We start from the raw sequence: 20,974 nt of genomic DNA on the forward strand, positions 1-20,974 counted from the left end.
TTCCAGGGAGCGTCTCCTTGCACAGCGGTCAGCCTCACCACTTGCAAGAAGAGGGATCAGTTTCACAGCCAGCCCGTGCCCCCTCGCCCAGGGGAATGCCTGGCAGAGCTGGAAAAGGCAGAACTCTTTCCAGCAAACAGGAAATCTGACTGACAGAGGCACAGCTTACGAGGGTACCCCAAGGATCACATTTCTTGTTACAGCCTGTCTTTATTTTATTATTATTCTCTGACTCCCAGATGCGAGGAGGCCCAAGGATGGAATGAAAGTGAATGTTATAGGTCCCTCAGCAGACCACAGGCCCTGCCTGCTTTGAATAGCATGTTTCAGGTGATTCTATTTCTAATCCTTTCTCTGGCCCACAGAGTTTGATACTCATCACAGCCCCTGACCCGGTTAAAAAAAAAAAAAAAATCAAACAGATGGCAAAGACTAGTGCCAGAATTCATGCGGGGCTTTCAGTTTTGCTTTGTTTGCAAATGGAAACCAAGTCTGCTCCTTGAGCCTTGCAGACACTCACCACCCCACCCTCCAGTCTCTTGTGTCTGTCCACCAGGTGCTAAGCGCTCTTCATGAGGTAGCATTTTCACGTGAGAGGACGATGTGGTTGCAGACATCTGCCACGGATCACAGATGGCCACGCCAGGGCTGAGCAGCCGACCTGGTGACCATGTAGACACTGCTTCCCCATCCCCAACTGAACCCAGGGTTCAATTTCCCAAGGTATGGAAACCCCAAATCAGGCATGTTCCGGTTATCATTTCTAAAGGCATTTGTGTGAAGGGCCTTATCACAGCATGGGCAAAGGAGAAAACAAAATATAAAATTACACTAAATTGAGGACCCTCATGTTAGACGATTGTGAGCCAATCCATATATGTATATGCTCCTCCTCTGCATAAATCATAACAACCTTCTAACCATCCTTTGAAGAAGAACATGAGGCTCATGCCTGAAAGCACCCAGCCCTTCGCCACTCACACCAGACCCTTTTTGCTGGTCTCTAATTCATGAGCCATACAGAACCACTGCTTCTTTCTGTGGGCTGACTTGCATTTCAGATTTCAGGCAACTCTTCAAAAACTGACTCTGGCCCTCAGGAGCCTCAAGGTTTGGGCAACCTCGTGCGACACCCATGCGGAGACAAATGGCTTTTACATACAGAGCCATTTGGAACCTTAAGTTCCAGGGCTAAGTACCCATGGGTCTTAAAGTGCCCTGGCAGAGACGTGACCCCCTGTGTGAGAAGGAACTGCAAACACTCCAGAGAAGGGGGGATAAGAGGCTGAGGAGTCTCACACTTGAGAGAGCACTACTCGGCTGTAGAAAGAGAGCTCTTATCCCCACACACACAGAACAACCAGCCCCACATGGACTGTGCCCCCAAAAGTGAATACCTTTGGTTCATAATGGAGGGGCACACTGTTCTCAAAAGGGAGAAGTATCTAGTTTGGCCAAATCTCTGAAAGAAAGTCTGCAACCTAGGGAAGTTAAGGAACTCTAAAAATAACAAGATATTCTGAGAAGGTAAGCCTTTTTTTTTTTTTAAAGTCTTTCCTTCCTTCTACGTGGCTCCAGACTTAAAAAAAAACAAACAGCAAAAGGGAAGTTGCTATTCTAGAGTGCAGCCTCTCTCTAGCCCAAGTTCCCACATGGCCAGCAGTGGCAAGGGGGAGACCTCTACAGAACTCGAATAAACCAGTCTATGCCTCTGAGAGTGAACATATAAAATCAACCCAGGAGTTAACACAGAATCATAGAGAGGCAAAGGCATTTAAGAGTCTACAACCCAGCTGAGGCTATTAACCATATCTAAAGCGAGAACACAGCAGTCAGAGGCAGAGAGGTGGCTGACCATGAAAGCAGACAAAAAGTGGAGTCTGGGAAGCCACCCCAGCACTACCCAAGGGAGTACGAGCCCCGCCACAGATTCACGCCTCCACGTCCCATTGCCAAGTGTGAGACTCCGGTGCAGGATGGAGGAATCAGGCTCCCCTCACAGGATGCCTCCGGGCCCTGATCCCACTGGCCAGCTCTTCTCATTGTGATTCCTCCTTTCTCACACTCTCTCCTGATTACCACCAAGCTTCCCTTGAAGTCTGCTATACAAAGGAAATCTGCTCGTCAAACAGTGCCATTTGGTTACATTTCTCACAGTAAATCATCAAATTGGTATATTGCTTCCCAGTCACTAGAAACCTGCCAATTGCACCTACCCCTGGGAGGTAGCTTTGCTCTCCTTGAGCTGACAGTCTGTCTTTTGAGCCTGTTTTCAGGTAAGGCAACCTGCTGAGGGCTGGTCGTGGGGGAGAAAATGACACAGGATGCAGGCTGCCTCTCCGCCATGCCCCTCAACTTTACCACCTCTTCACTTCCAGTTCAGCTCAAAGAAAACCAAGGCCCTCTTCTGCACAATTCCATCACCACAAGTACACCAACAAAGAGTCACATCTCATGAGGTCAACCTGTCCATGGGGACAAGTCCAAGTTTGTTTATTGACTTTTTTTCTTTAAAAAATGTCTTATTGGGGGGCGCCTAGGTGGCTCATTCAGTTAAGTGTCCAACTCTTGATTTCAGCTCAGGTCATGATCTCAGGGTGGTGGGATCCAGCCCCGCCTCAGGCTCCTCATTCAGCCAGGAGTCTGCTAGAGATTCTCTCCCTCTGCCCCTCCCCCTCCACACCCTGTGCGTATGCTTCTCTCTCTCTCTCTCTCTCTCAAATAAATCTTTAAAAATTTATTTTGAAGTGATCTCAAATTTACAAAAAAATAAAATTGCAACTATAGTACAAAGAACCTTCTTTCTTTCTTAACCACTTGAAAGTAACCTGCCAACCCCAAGCTCCACCACTCACTGATACTTTAGTGTGCATTTCCTACAGCAATAACATTCTCCTCCATAACCACAACACAACCATCAACATCAGGAAATTAACATGTAATACATGTTAACATTTGCTCTTTGGACCCCATTCAAATTTCACCAAATGTCCCCAAAATGTACTTTATAGCACAAGGATCTGGTTCAGAATCACAAGGTGTTTTTAGTTGTTATGTCTTTTTGGTCTCCTTCACCCTAAAACACCTCCATAGGTCTTTCCTTGATTTTTCTGACCTTGACAGTTTTTAAAATTACAGGCTGTTTATTTTGTATAAAGTCCTTCAGTTTGGCTTTGTTTGATGCTTCCTGTGATTAGAGTCAGGTTACGAGTTTTTGGCAGGAAAATCACAGAAAAGTGAAGCTGCATCCTTTTCCTTGTATGTTACCAGGTGGTGCCTGATTTTGATTTGTCCCATTGCTGGTGACGTTTATTTATTTTTTTTCCAAGCTTGGGTTTGTTTTTTCGGTTTGTGTGTGTGTGTGTGTGTGTGTGTTTTGGGTTTTTTTTTTCTGGTGGTCAAATCCCCACATGTCCATGAAGACTGCCTGCCCACCCCAAAGTCAGGCTGACCAAGGGAGGGCTTAGGCCTATCTTGGTCTGTACCCTTCTGCTCCAGTGCACCTGCCTCCTCCTTGGAGGGAACTGTAGTGATAGTAATGACAGCTGATTTATACAGATGCATTTATATAAAAAGATGGGATAAAGTAGAAGAAAAGAAAGATGACAGGCTTTTTGCCTTAGATCCTTCTCACATAAATTCTCCAGAGCTAAACAGAGATTAGTTGCATTAAGTTTTTTCATGCAAGAAAGGCCCATTTCACTCATTCATTCATTCAAGCCACAAACGTTTCTGGGGAGCTGCTCCCTGTTAAGCACAGGGACACCGACGCATATGGGATGCTGCCTTGCCCCCAGAGGACAGCATGGTCTCTTATAGAAATGTTATAAATAAACAGCTACCGTGCAGTGTTGAGAAGGCGATGCTTGACCCAGTCCAGGCTGAGAGGGAAGCAGTCCAGTCAACATAATCTGCACATTCTGCCTGAAAGCAAATGTAAACAGATTCCAGATCAGACTGGTGCAAAGGTGAACTCCAGGAGAGGGGAGACTGGAGAACGAGGTGGATGGTGGGGTGGGGGTGGGGGGGCGGTTCTGGGGCAGAAAGGCTTTGGATGCTCAGCAACAACAGTCTGTAAGCCCTGGGGAACCACTAAAGTGTTTGAAGCCAACTGGCAAAATCATATGGGTGTTTTTACAACAATGAGAGGAACCCATTTACAGAGGGGAAGAAATGGAACAGAAAGAAGGACACGTTAGGAGACAACTGAAGTCATTTTCAGACCAGAGGCTGAGGAGGGTTCATCCAGGACAGGAGCGGTATGGAAGAAACGGGGCAGATTCTTTAGAAGCACAGGATGCAATATCCACAGGATTTTGCAGAGTGTGAGAAGTGGAGGAGAGCAAAGTATCAGGAGTGCCCAGAGGGCTTCTGGATTAAATGGATGGGAGTGGAGGGGGGGTACCTGTAATCAGGATGCAGAATATAACAACAGTAGGTGTTGCTGATTCAGCACTTCCAGACACATAACCAATTTCCCAACCTCTAATCTGGGATCCCAGGGAAGTTACGCTCAAGATGGTCAGTAGAGTATTTCAAGGACAGAGTTCGCTGCTACGGATGGATACCAGGCGTGCTGAGTTACAGCCCTAGCACTTTAATTATATTTGAGTTCCTAACGTTACCCGCTGCAGTGATTTCTGTGGGCATAGCTGTGAGTAGTTTTACAGGAAGAGAGAGAGAAAGAGAGGTTTTAAGATTTGTTCATCCTTGCCTCTCTCTCTACCACCTACCACTTATGTCTCCCTAATCCTTTCCAGTGGTTTTGGACTTAAAGCAGCGTATCGTTGACTTAATTTCATAGCACGCCCCTCATCTATTTATTTTTACGTAAAGTGAATTATAACCGATTTTGTTTTGAGAACTTTATGAGATCCTCGAGAAAAACTGAAAACACCCCACAGGGTTAAAAAGCTAAGCTTTGGAACCGTACGTTTCCATAGTGAAAGATGAAAACCCAATGTCTGCCCAGGGTCTAGAAGCAATCACAGTTCTGCTCCTCTCCCAAAATTTTGTTTGTTTTGTTAATGTAAAGCAAGCACCTCTGCTACTTCTTGGTTGAAACCACTTCTCTCTATATATCCAAGAAGTAAATATTCAAGTCTGAGGCAGGACATAAGGACTTTCCAAGTACAATCCATCCAATTCCACAATTGCATATACATTCCGCACACTTTCATTTTTACCCGTGGGGAGAAAAAAAACACAATAATGTCATAGTTGTTTCATAAGTGATCTCAAACTTTTTCCTTCACCTATTTCCATTTATTTATCCATATTCTTTTGAGCACTGTATTAGGTCACACTTTGTCATTGCTCTTCTCGGTGAGAAGCATGTGCTCCTCAGAGTAACATGGTGAAGTTGATCTTGATTCATATAAACCTGGGCTCTCTTGGTGTCTCTACATTACCCCCACCTGAACACTCTTGAGCCTGTTTCTTCCTAAGTACAGTTAGAGACAATGATAAGCTCACCTAAGATTTATATGAAGATTAAGTTGCATTATGCATATGATAAGGATTCTCTCGACCAAATTTTAGTCAGGCTCCTGAGTCCTCTGCTCAACCAAGCCCAGCATGACCTTCCACCTCTGTTCCTGTGGAGTCCAATTTTAGCAAGAATCCTGCTAAATCAGCTTAAGAGAAAATTCCCACCCTCAGTATCTGACCAAATTCCTCATCCTCCCTTATCCCCCAGGTGATAGGTGATCACCCTGGTCTGTCTTCAGCAAGAATCCTGTTGAGTTGGTTTCACAAGAATCCCCTGTTCTTGATGTTTCCTCTTAGTAATTTTCCATCCATTGACCCCCGCCCCCTTCCTGATGCATGGCTATAAATCTTCGCTTTCCTTTGTTACATTCGGAATTGAGCCCAGTCCTCTTTTTCCCCTATTGCAATAGTTCCTGTAACATCAGGTTTACTTTTTAACTACTGCCCAGCTCTGGGTCTTTTTGACACAGGTGAAAGCCTCTTACATTGTTCCTAGTGTAAAGTACTTTTCAAAACATTAAAAACATGACCCTCATACAAATATAAGGTGAATACATATTAAAGATGTATTTAATTCAGTGAGAAAACCAACGGGATAGAAAAGTTGTTTCAGAGGATTACAGGAGAAGAGACATATATATATATAGTCACTGAAAGGACTGTTGAAATAAAATTGTTGAAGTAGATACAAAATTGGGTAATGCCTTGCAGGGCGGCAAAATTATATCTGGGGGGATTATTTTTTCTAATAGACAAAATCATTTGCATTGCACCATTTCCTGTAGGTATTCATCTATCCTTTCCTATTTGTAAAATACCTTAACCAACAGTATATAGTAGGGACACCTATGTGGCTCGGTCAGTTAAGCATCTACTTTTGCTCAGGTCATGATCTCATGATCTCAGGGACCTGGGATCAAGCCCCATGTGGGGCTCTGCACTCAGTGGGGGTCTACTAACCTCTCTCCCTCTGCCCTTCCCCCTGCTCCTGCTCGATCTCTTTCTCAAATAAGTAAATAAAATCTTTAAAAAAAAAAACAGTAAATAGTAAATCAAAGAAAAGCAAAGAAAGGCAATACACCTAGAGAATTAGATAATCCTTGGGTGGTGCCAATAATCCAGGATGACTTTGAAGGGACACACAGTCATCCTTTTGCCTATTTGCCTATTTTCAAGTTTTAAGTATATTTATTTTTCCTTTATACTAGAGTATCATCGGTGTTCAACAAGTGTTGGCCAGAAACTAATTATATGAGAATGCTATATACAAAACCCTACAAGACTCAGGCAAAAAAGTGGTAAGAGGAAAATTCATAGCATCAAATGCTTTCACTGAACAAGAAAAAGGAAGAAATAAAAAAATGACTGCATCATGTTATGAAAATTATTAACCCAAATCTGAGAGCTGAACCCTAAGAAAGAAAGAATAGTACAGACTGAAAAGAAGAATTTTCATTAGAAAGAAACTGGCTGGATATATAAAATTGGGTATAGTCTTAAACTCTAATGAATAAGGTAGAATACCTGCAAAATATATAGTCAGTTGAATTTTAATTTACTTATATATTAGGACAATAAATAAAATAAGACCCAACAGAAGTTCAAAATACTTTTTTATGGCCTCTCACAGTATAAACTTTCTTAATTTCATCTCTTCTTTAACTTTTCTATCCCTTTGGATAGCAATGCTTAAAATACGTCATGCTCAAGACAGGAAGGGTTAGTTATCAAAGGTTGAGAAAACTGAAAGAAAGTTCAAGCTCACCTTTGAATCAATGTCAGGAACATGTAGGATAAAAGTAATGGCTATAAAAGGCATCTGTAAGACAGTCCCATTCGGTAGCACACCAACAGGGTTATGGACAGCATGTTTATGAAGACAGGGTTGGAATCCCTCAGGTCGATTTACCAGTGATTTCTCTTTAGGTAGCCCCCAAAACCTCTCTGAGCCTCAATTTTCTCATCAACATGGCCAGTAATACACATTTCACTGGGACTTTCATGAGCATTAAATGAGCTCACATCCATACAAACTTTAGCACAGTCCCTGATGCACAACAGATACTAGTAAATATGTCCTACTTTTTTCTGCCCCCGGGGTCACCTTTCTAAAAGATGTGTAAATACATGAAAAGCAGGAAAGGGCTTTTGAACTGTATTCGCAGTCACCTAGAAAGGAAGGAGGTCAATATCTTTTCATTTTTCTTTTCTGTTCCTACCTCCGGTACTTTAAAGTTTCTTTCACATGAAAATCCAATCACATGTTCATTTAAATGTAAGCATTTAATTAATCATCTAATGTTCTTTCTTCTGAAGCTCTTTTCACTGTTTAACTCAAGAAACAGGATAAGGAAATTCAGGTAGAGAATCCAAAAGGGACTGACTTCACCAACGTTGTTTATCTTCCTGCTTTGTTTCCATTATTTTGTTTACCTCCTGACATAGGATTCCTGGAAACTTGAAACAAACAAACAAAAAAACTTTTCTAAGCAAGGAAACCAAATGGCACAAATTTCCGTCCCCTGGGGAATGACAAAGAAAGGCAAGGGACCAGTAGACAGGCCAGACTCTTGCGTCCTATGGCTGCCATCAGCCTCACCTTCCTCCATAAATCCCACTCAGAAAACTGGAAATAAAGGATGACCCTCACCTTGGCACTGTGATACTATTTCTCCTAGACTCAGTCCCCTGACAGACCTGTTACAGGTCTGCGCCCAGTGTGTAAGTCCTCACTACTTCCCAGGGCCCCCATCTCCAACCCCAGAGGCACAGAAATCTTCCTATTTCTGGCTCCTCTCTGGGAACCACCACCCTCGGCTTAAGACTGACCTCCCAAAAGAATCATTCCCACCTTGCTGGCATGTCCAACCCAGAAATGACTTTCCATTTCAGATGTACTGAATTACCAGACGAAGCCAGTCTGGACCCATCTTCATTAATGCTAAAGGTTAACGGGACAAGGAGCAGACCCCTCATAGGTACCCTCACCGACCTAACAAGACAACCGCCCAACATCTGCCCTTGAGACCCTCCGGTCTAGATACCATGTTCTGCCACTTGGCTGGACAAAGATCCTCATTCTCCAACGGTTTCTGCCTTGGAACCATCTGGAACCTGCCTCAATCCAAGAGGCACATACATCTGTTCCAGGTTCTGGTTTCCCCTTGATCTGTCTTGCTGGATATAATTAGCCCACCCAGGCTCTGCCAGGACATGTCTCTGAGGGCTGGGATCAAGCCCTTTATCCAACTCACTCAACAAACTTCTTGGGGGAAAGGAGAGCAGGAGGGGAATGATTCTCTCCCAAGACTTGGGAGAGTGGGGGGAGGGGTATCAGGCAATTTTTTTGCATGTCAATCTCAATTTTATGTAAAAATTTTCAGCCAGTGAGTCCTCACTGGAGGGACCACCAATCTGTTTTTCACCAGGGCATGAACCCACTCTGAGAAGGCCCTGTGAGGAGTTATGCTGTACCAGCACATCGTGCCCTCCGCTTTGGCCCCAATGCCAGCCCTATGCAGGCAGAGAGGGGGATCCCAAGTACTGTGACAATGAACCACTGTGACAGTGTGTGGGAAAGGAGGAAAGGCTGAAGTTTTTATCTTTTTCTTCCAGTAGACAAATATTCACCACCCTTTTGGACAACGCATGACTGCGCCATCAGTCATAGGAATAAGCTGAGTGACTACTTTGGGGGAATTTTATAAATTCACAGAAGCCCGAAGCCATATTATCTGGAATACCCTTTCTTCAACATCCTTAGCAGATTTTCACATGTCCTTGGAGGACACATCTCCTCTGCAAGTCTCAACCCTCAGTTTGCTGTGACAGAAAATGGGGATAACACTGTAACCCTCATACCACATGCCAGCATAAACTCTTTTCCCTACGATTGTTCTAAGGAGGAAACATTTTAAAATATACAAATTATTTGGCACAAAAAAAAAGTGATCCAAAAATTAATAATGCTCTTTCCCTTGCATTTTTGTGAGAAGTACTAATTATCTTGGAAGGGCAGGAAAATGGATTTTTGTGGCAACTGTTCAGGCTTCTGGGGAGACTCCATCTCTAGTTCTGCCACTTCTTGGCTATTTATGTGGCACAGGTCTGGTATTTCACTGTGTTCCACTACAAAAGGAGATAACGCTTACTTTGGAGGGAGTTATGCGTTGTATATGTGCTGCCGAAGCGAGCACATGGAGTTATGCGTTGTAAATGAGATGACACATGTCCACATGAAACATCTGAAAGCATATGCTCCCTTAGAACTAGGCCCTTTGTCTTGCACACAGCAGGGTTTCTCCATTCAAACACTGTACCAGCAGCCAGAAAGGCACAGTCGGCCCAGGTTGGGGGGGTGGGGGGGCAGGAAGACCCAGGCTGGAATCAGCGTCAGCATGCTGTCCATGTATCACAATCTGTGTTGTGTGACCCATGAAGCCACAGGAAATATTTCCAAAAAAAAAAAAGAATAGGAAGGGAAGGGGAGGGGAGGGAAAAGGAGGGAAGGAAAGGGAAAAGAAGGGAAGGGGAGGAGAGGGACGGGAAAGGAAGGGAAGGGGAGAGGAGAAAGAAGAAAGGAAGGAAGAAAGGAGGCAAACAAGCAAGCAAAACAAAGTATGTCCGCTTCACTCAGCAGCAGATTCACCCATTCATCCTCAGGGAACACACAGCTAGTTTTGTTGTTTTGTTTCATGTATTTATATTCCATAAAATTTCATAACATCACTTCAGCACATAAATGCTGATTACAAAACATGTTAACTGAATATATGTTAATAGCCCTCAACATTTTCCAGCACAAAAAAAAATAATAACTAACATCAAATATAAAATGCCCATCTGAAAGGCCACAAATTTTACATAAACACAGACAGGAGTTAGGAAAGGAGAGAAGAGAACACAAATCATCGTTTTCCCCAATGACTCAAGGATATTTGATTAGCTATGTTTGAAAAGACTGAGAAAGATCAAATTTTTGACTTTTTAGAGGTAACACTCAGGCTGCTGACCATCTTCTTATCTTCCACCTCCAGACCAATTCCTTGTCAAGGAAGAAGTAAGATTTAAACCACTTTCCAAATGGCAAAGTCCTCCTCCTTTAGGACAGAGGACAAAACCAATTTTCTTTTAACCGGTGCTCGACATGTGCATCTGGCAAAGCTTTCAAGACAAAAATTCCAAGGATTTTACGAAGCACTTAGGAGACGCATAGCCTTGTTTCACCTTGGTCCAAAAATCAGACTCTTAGAATTGAAAGAGACATTCACTGTCATCTAACTCAGGATGCTTTCTCTTAATATTAGCTGCAAAGCCTTATCCAAAGGAAACCCTCCAGGAGCCCTAACCTGTGAGGAAGCTGCAAGTATGCTGTCCAGAAGAAGTGGGAGGCCAGAACCTGGCTTGCTCTATCCCTACTCTCCTTCCCAGCAGGAACCCCTAAGCTCATCTTCAGAAACTCGGGGCTCATGGAAACACAGTTTGAAAGGGAGTGAACACTCCAACCCTCGTATCGCAGATGAATGACAACTGAAGCCAAAAAAAGTGACAAGGAACATCAGTCCACTGGATAAATGCGTGAGGCCTGGTCAAACGTTAGAGGGGTTCAAAACAGCCACCTCCTGGCCTCGATGCAGCCAGAGGGACTATATGACCCATCTGAGGCCAATACGATGTCAGAGGAAATCTGCCAATGGTCACTTTTCTGATGACAGAGACAAAGTAAGAGGAGAGCTATTGGTGTTTCCCTTTCCTCTTTATTCCTGTTGAGCATGTGAGGGCGTGATGCCTGGTGTTCCAGCAGCCATCTTGAGACTACGAAGTGCAAGCAAAACACAAAAGGCCAACATACTTAATGTGGGCAAGCAGAAGAGGAGAAAAGAGCTTGGGTCCTTGATGACAGCCTTGGGCTACTTGGTGAATCTGAAGCCACTTGCTCCTGACTTCTGGTTAAGTAAACAATAAATGTCCTTATAGTCAAAGGCACTGTTGGTCAAGTCTTCTGCTCCTGTATCCTATGTAATAGAAAACACTTCTCCAGTACTTCAAAGTCAGTGTGTTACAGTGTGAGTAGCACCTGCATTTCTCCATAAATTATCTCTGACTTCTATTCCCAAACGGAAGTCAGATGGAAAGTTAAAAAGTGAGGAGGAATGGTACAGCCACCTAGGAAGACAGTTTGGTACTTTCTTACAAAGCCAAACATTTAGTCTTTACCATAAAACCCAGCAACTGTTCTGGGGCTATAAAGGCATGAAATGACATGGGTAAGTCTTATTTTTTTTTAAAGATTTTATTTATTTATGTGAGAGAGAGAGCACAAGCAGAGGGGAGAAGGAGAAGCAGGCTCCCCGCCGAGCAGGGAGCCCGATGCGGGGCTCGATCCCAGGACCCTGAGATCATGACCTGAGCCAAAGGCAGATGCTTAACCAACTGAGCCACCCAGGAGCCCCTGGGTGAGTCTTAAATGAATATTTCTAAGTGAAGGATGTCAGTCTGAAAAGGCTATAGACTGTCTGGATGTGTGACGTTCTGGAAAAGACAAAACTATAGAAACAATAAGAAGATCAGATCAGTGGTTGCCAGGGGTCTGGAGGCTGGGGGTGCAGGCGTTAGAAGGGAAGAGCAGGAGTGAGGAACAGGCAGAGCACAGGGGATTTGGGGGCAGTGAAACTATTTTGTATGATACTGTAATGATGGCTACATGACGTTATACACTTGTCAAAACCATAGAGCGTGCCTGGGTGGCTCAGTCGGTTAAGCGTCTGCCTTCAGCTCAGGTCATGATCCCAGGGTCCTGGGATCGAGCCCCGCATCGGGCTCCCTGCTCCGTGGGAAGCCTACTTCTCCCTCTCCTACTCCCCCTGCTTGTGTTCCCTCTCTCGCTGTGTCTCTCTGTCAAATAAGTAAATAAAAATAAAATAAAAACATAGAACTGTACAATACAAAGAGTGAATCTTAAGGTAAACTACAGATGTTAATGATAATAATGTATCAACATTGATTCGTTAATTTTTTTATGGAACCACACTAGTACAACATGTTGATAACAGGAAAAACGGTGTACAGAAAAGGAAATGCATATTGGAACTCTGTCCTATCTGCTCAATTTTTCTGTAAATCTAAAACTGTCCTAAAAAATAAAATCTAGGGGCGCCTGGGTGGCTCAGTTAAGCAGCTGCCTTCGCTCAGGTCATGATCTCAGGGTCCTGGGTTTCCTGCTCAGCGGGGAGTCTGCCTCTCTCTCTCTCTCTCTCCCTGTGCCCCTCCCCCCTGCTCATTCCCTCTCTCTCTAATAAATAAAATCTTTTTAAAAAATAAAATAAAAAATAGTCTATTATTACAAAAGAAGGGAGGGAGGGAGGAAGGGAAAGAATCCCTGAAATTATAAGTTTTCTTCTCAAATCAGTCTGGAAACTCAATTTCAAGAGGGCGTGGAAAGGTCTGAACCAGCACCTTCCATCCTCACTGTTCCACAAACCACCTCCCCCTATTCCTACCAAGACGGATCTCTGGCCTTCACCTTAAGCGGCTCCTGTTCTCCATCTCCCCTTCACTCCCGTGTTACAGGGCGCTCTCCAGCAGGTGCGCCATCATTGTTGTAGTGCCCCTGCTCTCTGCGCATCCATCCCACTCCTCTCCCCGCCCCCACCCCCACCCCCGCCCCGCCCTCAGCTTTCCAAGGCATCGCTATGGCTCCCATGTTATTTTTACCTCTGATAATAACATCTCTGGGGGGAAAAAAGTCTCCAGATGCTTCTCTGCATTAATGGAAGTAATAATCTCGTCAATAATAAATCCCCCAGGCCCACCAGGTGGTTTCCATAGGGGTTCTCTTCTACCCCAAGCCTTGTTCACCTGCTCCCCAGCCACACGGCCCAGAACTCGAACCACTGTGGAGATCTAGCTTCTCTGTGGAAATGGAGCAGTTTCTGAATTCAATTAAATATTTAAAAAAGGAGGTCTCACAGGCCAGTCCCAAATGTTTCCTGGATCTTTTCTTCCATGGTTTTCTCTGGGGTCTGGAAGGCGGACTTCAAATTTTAGCTCTAAACAGACTGAGGTTGTAGCTGGATAATTGTGACTTGATGAAAAAACAAAACAAAACAAAATATCTAGTAAAAAAAAAAATCAGTGATTATTACTTGGCTCAAATCTCTTCCCCTCTTTTTATCCTTTTTCATCTCTTCTGAATAAAATGCAAGTGGGCACATGATCAGTATCTTCATTGAAAGTGTGGACTCTATGAAATTGGCTGGAAGAAGGCATTTGCTGAGCAAACATTCCCTGGAGAGAAGTCACTGTGGCCAGATCAATGTAGCATTGGTAATGGGGGCCACCAGCTGGGGACTAAAATACTTGTGTTAAATAGCATGATTTGGGGTGATAATGGGATTTTTATCTGAATGAGTTATTCCCACAAGTAGGGAATGGGTGTCTTTAATACATTCAGAACAAACAACAGGAATGAATAATAACTAATGGTTCTCCCCACAATGTCAGGCTTTCTCACAACTCCCAGCCTTTGCACATACTGTTCCCTCTGCCTGGAATACCTACCCCCAGCCTCAGCCCCACCGCTGGCCCCTTCTTTGTCACATCCACATTCAGTATTCAGGATTCAGTGAGAAACCTGCAACTTTCCCAAAGTGGTTATTCGGTTCCTCCTCTCTGACCCCATATCACCTGGTACCTATCACCTTTCATGGCAACTATCTGTTTGCATGTCTTTATCTCCACTTGACCAAAAGCTTGAAAGACAGGGCCTCCCTCTTACTTGTCTTGCAACTGGGACAGCGTGCTGCCCATAGTAGGTCATCCACAGATGCCTACTCAAAACAAGGATCCCAAAAGAAATAAACACACAAATGGACTTTATAGCATCTTCCATGTGGCAGATTTAAAAAGCCTTAAACAGAGTCTCTTTCAGCAAGAAATATTTTTCAGTTTGATAAAATATTAACATGCGTTATGCGCATCATTTAGCACAAAAATAAGCCCACAAAGTTTAACTCTGGGGAAAGCGTGATTATGTGCAATTATTCTTCCAAATGACAAAGTAAAACAAATACATTTCCATGTTGCTTTGACTGACACAAATATCTGTGATGCGATGAATTACACACAAACACAAATGCATTCCTTGTAGGCAATACTGTTCCTTCATTTCACATCCTATGCGACCACAAAGCAATTAAACTTGCGTGTGCGTGGGGCACTAAACTCATCTTTGGCGTACTTACTGAGGTTCGGGATGCTGGGCTTGTTAATGGGAAGGAGGTCGTCTGGAAGATACGCTTACCAGTGTCGTAGCGGTTTCAGCGCAGACTGGTTGGACCTCTTCCAGTCAGTCCCCAGAGGCCTTCCAGAGGAAACTGTGTGTCCCTCAGGGAGCAGGGCTCTACCCCAGAGGATCAACTCTGCTGGGCCTATCAGCTGGCCTCTGGGAGGATGGCCTCAGTAGGACTGCCCTCAGGAGCATGGGTCAAAATTCAGTGGGAAACCCATCCTAATAAGGAAAATGTCGACACTTCCTCCCCTTATCAGCAATTCTTAGGTCCACTGCGGGTACAGACAGAATCAGGAAATCAAACTCAAGCTGCAAGAGATGAGAAAACCTGGTTTTAAGGGTATTTTTAAACTGCTCCTAGGACCTTGGCTTCAGCTCATTACATCTCAGGGTTCATTCCATCACTCACGCAAACACTTGAGTGCCCTCCCCGGACTAGGCCCCGTGCCAAGCACAATCAGTTCGCTAAGCAGCCAACGTCTTCGGGTGGCTGGTAAATCTGTACTATCAAAATATTTCCTTTTTTTCTCTACATATACATTTCCCACCTTCGTCACAAATGTAAAATGTTTCCATTTGATTTGATGCTGAATTCAACACAACAAAATAAGGGACATAAAACAATGAGACAGAAAAATATTCTTAGCAAATAAAAGTAATATAAAAGAAGTAAAAACGGGGCGCCTGGGTGGCTCAGTCATTAAGCATCTGCCTTCGGCTCTGGTCATGATCCCAGGGTCCTGGGATCGAGTCCCACATCGGGCTCCCTGCTCGGCGGGAAGCCTGCTTCTCCCTTTCCCACTCCCCCTGCTTGTGTTCCTGCTCTCGCTCTCTCTTTCTCTGTCAAATAAATAAATAAAATCTTTTAAAAAAAAAAAAAAAGAAGTAAAAAACACATTCTTAGTATTGTTTTCTCATCTTAAAATGTAGTTGACTAAAAAAAAAAAAAAAAACCCAACATAGTTGACTAGAAGATCCCAAAGGGCCCTCCAGTTTAAAACATGATGACTCACTAGTAATCAGGAAAATGTAAATTAAAATTACAATAAGATACCATGTAAGATATTCAGGGCAAAGAATAAAGAATTCCACAATATCAAGTGTCAATAGGAATATGGAGTAAACAGGATGACATACACTGCTGATTGGGAGTATAAATAAATTAATAAAGCCTGTTTAGAGAACAACTTGATAATTTACAGTAAAGCTGAATAAATCCAGTGGAGTTTTTTTTCAGTGTCCCTGATAATCACATACATACTCAGGGTGGCACAGGCAAAAATATTCACTGAGGAATAATTTTTTTTTTAAGTAGGCTCCATTTCCAGCATGGAGACCAACACAGGGCTTGAACTCACGACCCTGAGATCAAGACCTGAGCTGAGATCAAGATTTGGGCACTCAACTGACTGAGCCACCCAGGTGCCCCAAGGAATAATTTTTTTATGGCAAAATTGGAAACAACTTACATGTCTACCAATAGATAAATAAAATGTCATGCGGATACAGTCTAAAGGCCACCCAATATATAGCACTTAAAGGGACAAACTGTATTTACATTCATGGCTGAAACATAATAACATAATAACAAATGGACAAAACAAGATGCAGAACAATACATAAATACCACACAATTTATGTAAATTAGAAAATAATATATATTTTTCAAGGATATGTGCGTGAGAAAATATATGAATAAAATCGGTGGTTCTCAAGTAATGGTGACTCCCCTTTTGCTGCTCCCTGGGGGACATATGGCAGTGTCTGGAGACACTTTTCTTTGACATAACTTGGGCAGGGGGTGTTACTGGACTCTACCAGGTATTGGCCAGACACACTGCTACCATCCTACGAAGCAAAGAACAGCTCCCCACCAAAAAAAAATTACCTTAGTCTAAAATGTCAATAGCACTAAGGTTGAGAAACTGCTCTAGAATTATAAAATACAGTTGTTTGTAGATTTTAATTATTTAATTAATAATCTCTTGGCACAAACTTAACTTTCCTGGCATGTATAGCCCTTCTAAGCAACCAGGGGCACGTAAGCAGGCGGGGGAGGGAGGTGCAGAGGAAGAGGGAGAGAGAGAATCCTAAGCAGGCTCCAGCTCAGCACGGAGCCCCGCAAAGGGCTTGATCTCACAACCCTGAGATCATACGTGACCTGAGTGAGCTGAAATCAAGAATTGGATGCTTAACCGACTGAGCCACCCAGGCGCCCGTTTTGGTAAATTTAAATCATGTTTTAAATGAACCAAGGTACATCTTTACTTAAAGAAACTTGCTAATGAAACTTTTGTGAAATTTTTATCATAATATAATCCCAGCCTAATTCATCTTCTGCATTAAGGATTAATGACTGTACTTTATAATCTGTAGCAAGACACACACATATTAAAGTCAAACCTGTTCCGGGCGCCTGGGTGGCTCAGATGATTAAACATCTGCCTTTGGCTCAGGTCATGATCCCAGGGTCCTAGGATCGAGTTCCACATTGGGCTCCCTGCTCAGTGGGGAGCCTGCTTCTCCCTCTGCCTCTCTCTCTCTCTCTCTGTCTCTTATGAATAAATAAAATCTTTAAAAATAAATAAAGTCAAACCTATCTCAAGTTCCTGCAGTGTTCTCATTTTACTCAAGATCACTAAACTGCCCCTTTTTCTGTTACCCATTCAAAACTTTGCAACACAGCTTGCAAAATATCTTTATAACTAAATTCTAGGAAGAAAATATTCCTGTTCCAAAAGGTACATGAAGATACATGTGCTCATTCTAACCAACCTGAGACTAAAACCATATATATCAAAAGTCAAAAGGAAGATCAATAAATCAATAACTCTCAAATTATAATGATGCAGAGACAAAATTAGATCAATAATTCCAGGAATATTTTTAAAAAACATATGTCTGGAACAGTGGCTGCCAGAGATTAGGGCAGGGCCGGGTTTGGGGGAGTATGCAACTATGAAGGCAGAGCTCTGGGGAGTGTCTGTGTGGTGATGGAACGGTTCTATATCTTGATTGTGGTTGTGATTACATGAATCCACATAAGCAAAAGAATTTTACAAAACTATAAACACATGCAAAAATAGATCAGTGCATAAAACACTGAGGAAATCCCAGCAAAGTCTGTAGTCTAGTTCATTATATTGTGCAATGTCAATTTCCCGGTTTTGATAATGTTCTAATTAAGTAAGAAGTTACCATTGGGGGAAGTTGGATTAAGGGATGGCTCTATACGTGTTTGTTGGGTTTTTTTTTTTTTTATTTCTCGTGAGTATATAATGAGTTCAATATGAAATTTTTAAAAATAAAAATTAAAACCATGTTGCATATGAAAAAATGATCAACATTATATGTCATCGGGGAATTGCAAGTTAAAACAAACAATGAGATAACACGACACATCTATTGGAATAGCTAAAATCCAAAGCACTGACAACACCAAATGCTGGTGAGGATGTAGACCAAAAGGAAGTCTCATTTATTGCTGGTGGGAATGCAGAATGGTGCAGCCATTTTGGAAGACAATTTGGCAGTTCCTTACAAAATTATACATACTCCCGCCGTATGATCCAACAATCGCATTCCTTGGTATTTACCCAGATAAGCTGAAAACTTTTGTCCATACAAAAATCTACACCCAAATGTTTGTAGCAACCTTATTAATAATCGCCAAAACTCCAAAGCAAACAAGACATCCTTCAATAGGCGAGCAGATACACAGCAGTCTGTCCACACAATGGAACAGTATTCAGCCTCTAGCTATCAAGCCACACACACGCTAAAGGATGAGTCTTATATGCATATGTCTAAGTGAAGGAAGTCAGTCTGAAAAGGCTACACGCAGTTTGATTCCAATTATATGGCTTTCTAGAAAAGGCAAAAGTACAGACAGTAAAAAGACCAATAGTTACCAGGAGCTCTGGGTAGGGGTGGGCAGAAGTATGGGAGGAAGGGGTGGGGTACAGGAGATTTTTAGGGCAGTAAAATATAATACTGCATGATACTGCTCTGTATGATACTGTAACAATGGATCCATACATTATACATTTGTCCAAATGTACAGAACCATACAAAACCAAGAGTGAACTCTAATGAAACCTATGCTCTTCAGTTAATAATAATGTATCATCTATTGGTTCAACTGTCACAAATGTACCACCTGATACAGGTCATTAGTAAGAGGGGAAACTGAGCAGGGAGAGGGGGCCTATGAGAATTCTCTGTACTTACTGCCTGATTTCTCTAGAAACCTAAAACTTCTCTTCAAACAATACCATCTATTAATTTAAAAAATAAAGTAAAAAAACTACGTCAAGTCTATTCGTAAATGGAGTCCATTCTGATAGACCATGAACACTACATTACCCACAGCTGTGAGGAGTTTACATCCGTAATTGTATCCTCATGTTCCCCGTATTAAAGAAACAGCCATCATTCAGCAAGGGTTAAATAAAATCGTGCTTGTGAAACTGCTTTGAAAGCATGGAGGAGCTCTGCAAACAGAGGTGTAACTCTAATCTTGCTCAGGTTACACAACAGCGAGCCATGCTGATGAAGCCCCCGGGAGGAGTCTGGGCAGCTCGGTTACCTAAATGATGTGCAACTCTCTAAGATCTACGGCGAAAAAATGGCAGTGAACACAAATCAGCCCCTACCTCTCTCAAATGCATCTCAGTGAGATTCTGGTATTGGTGGGAGGTGGGAAAAATGAGAGCAGAGCAATATTTGCACTTCCAAGCTCACTGTACCGCGACTCACAATAGCCAAGAAGTAGAAGCAACCCAACCCTGGCAGATGAAGGGGTAAATAAAATGTGGGGTAGACGTACAATGGGATATTATTCAGCCTTCAAAAGAAGTACATTCTGCAAAATGTCTTTATACCCAAAGAACACGCCACGACATGGATGAATCTTGTGGGCTTTATGCTAAGTGAAATAAGCCAGTCACAAAAGGACAAATACTGCATGATTCCACTCACATGTCAAACTCTTACAAACAGAAAGTAGAGTGGTGGTTATGAGGGGCTGGGAGCATGGAGAATGGAGAATGAGGAGTTACTGTTCAATTGGTATGGAGTTTTACTTTGCAAGATGAGAAAGTTCTAGAGATCTGTTGCACAGCAATATTCAGTTCTACTGAACTGTACACCTAAAAATGGTTAAGATGCTAAATTTTATGTTATGTTTCTCACCACAATTTAAAAAATGTTTTTTAATAACATCAAGAGCATGACATTTGCAGAATATTCTGGAAGTTTAAACACTGATTACAAATCCAGTCACAACACTGAAAGTTTGAGTGAAGCCCTGACTCAAAGGAGAACAGAGTCTAGCAGAGTATCATAAACCCAGGAGAAAAGAACTCTAGGGAGCTGATTCACAACAATTTTTGCAAATGACAAAAAAGTGAACAAAACAAGTTCCCTAAAACCTACCACATACCAGAAGTTCATGGGGGGAGCTTCATACTGTGACCTCACTTTGAACTAATGCTGATTTCCACTACCTTCTCAACCAGTAACAATAATGAAAAGAGCTGTCATTAATGAAGCCTTAGTTTTGTGCTGGTTTGTATGCATCATTCCACTGAATCCTCTTAGCAACTTTACATGGCAGATGTCCTGGTTATTTATTGCTGTGTAACAAACCATCCCAACAATCATTTATTTTGCTCATGATAGTACAATTTGGCAGGGTTGAGCAGGCATGGCTGGTCTATGCTTCCTGTGGAGTCAGCCAAGGCTACTCACCTGGGGCTTGCTGCAGGATCTACTCAGGATGGCTCTCTTACATGGCTGGCAAGCTGTGCTAGCTGTCAGCGGGGAGCTCAGCCAAGCCTGTGGGCCAGGTCCTCAATTCCTCCCATTTGGGCCTTTCCATGAGCGGCTTGAGCCTCCTCACAACATGGTGGCTGGCTTCCAAGAGCGAACACCACAGAGCAAGATAGAGGTGCATAGCATATTTCTGATCTTGCCTTGCAAGTCATGGAGCACTACTTCTGCTGTACTCTATTGGTCAAGATGACCACAACCTTCCCCTCAAGATCAGAGAGAAGAGACAGAAACCCTATTACTAAGTGAGATGACTGTCAAAGTGACATTTGTGAGAACATGTGGAATGAGAGATACTGATTTGGCCATCTTTGGAAAATTATCACAATATTATCAATATTAACCACATTTTGTAGATGGGGA

General features: G+C 42.9%; 1 protein-coding gene across 7 annotated transcripts in view; it reads right to left on the reverse strand.

The window, feature by feature from the left end:
- Window positions 1–20,974, reverse strand: part of ELMO1 (engulfment and cell motility 1) — a 540,114-nt gene that overhangs the window by 462,409 nt on the left and 56,731 nt on the right. Inside the window, exon 1 of one of the 7 annotated variants that reach the window (XM_035020914.1) lies at window positions 3,843–4,007. The exons of the other annotated variants lie outside the window; for them this stretch is intronic. The gene's annotated coding sequence lies outside the window, so the exon portion shown is untranslated. Of the gene's footprint in view, window positions 1–3,842; window positions 4,008–20,974 lie in introns of those variants that run through there. 7 annotated transcript variants of the gene reach the window in all.

This window comes from Mirounga leonina, unplaced genomic scaffold (assembly GCF_011800145.1).
Source record: "Mirounga leonina isolate KUSES-001 unplaced genomic scaffold, KU_Mleo_1.0 Mir_174, whole genome shotgun sequence".
NCBI lineage: Eukaryota > Metazoa > Chordata > Mammalia > Carnivora > Phocidae > Mirounga > Mirounga leonina.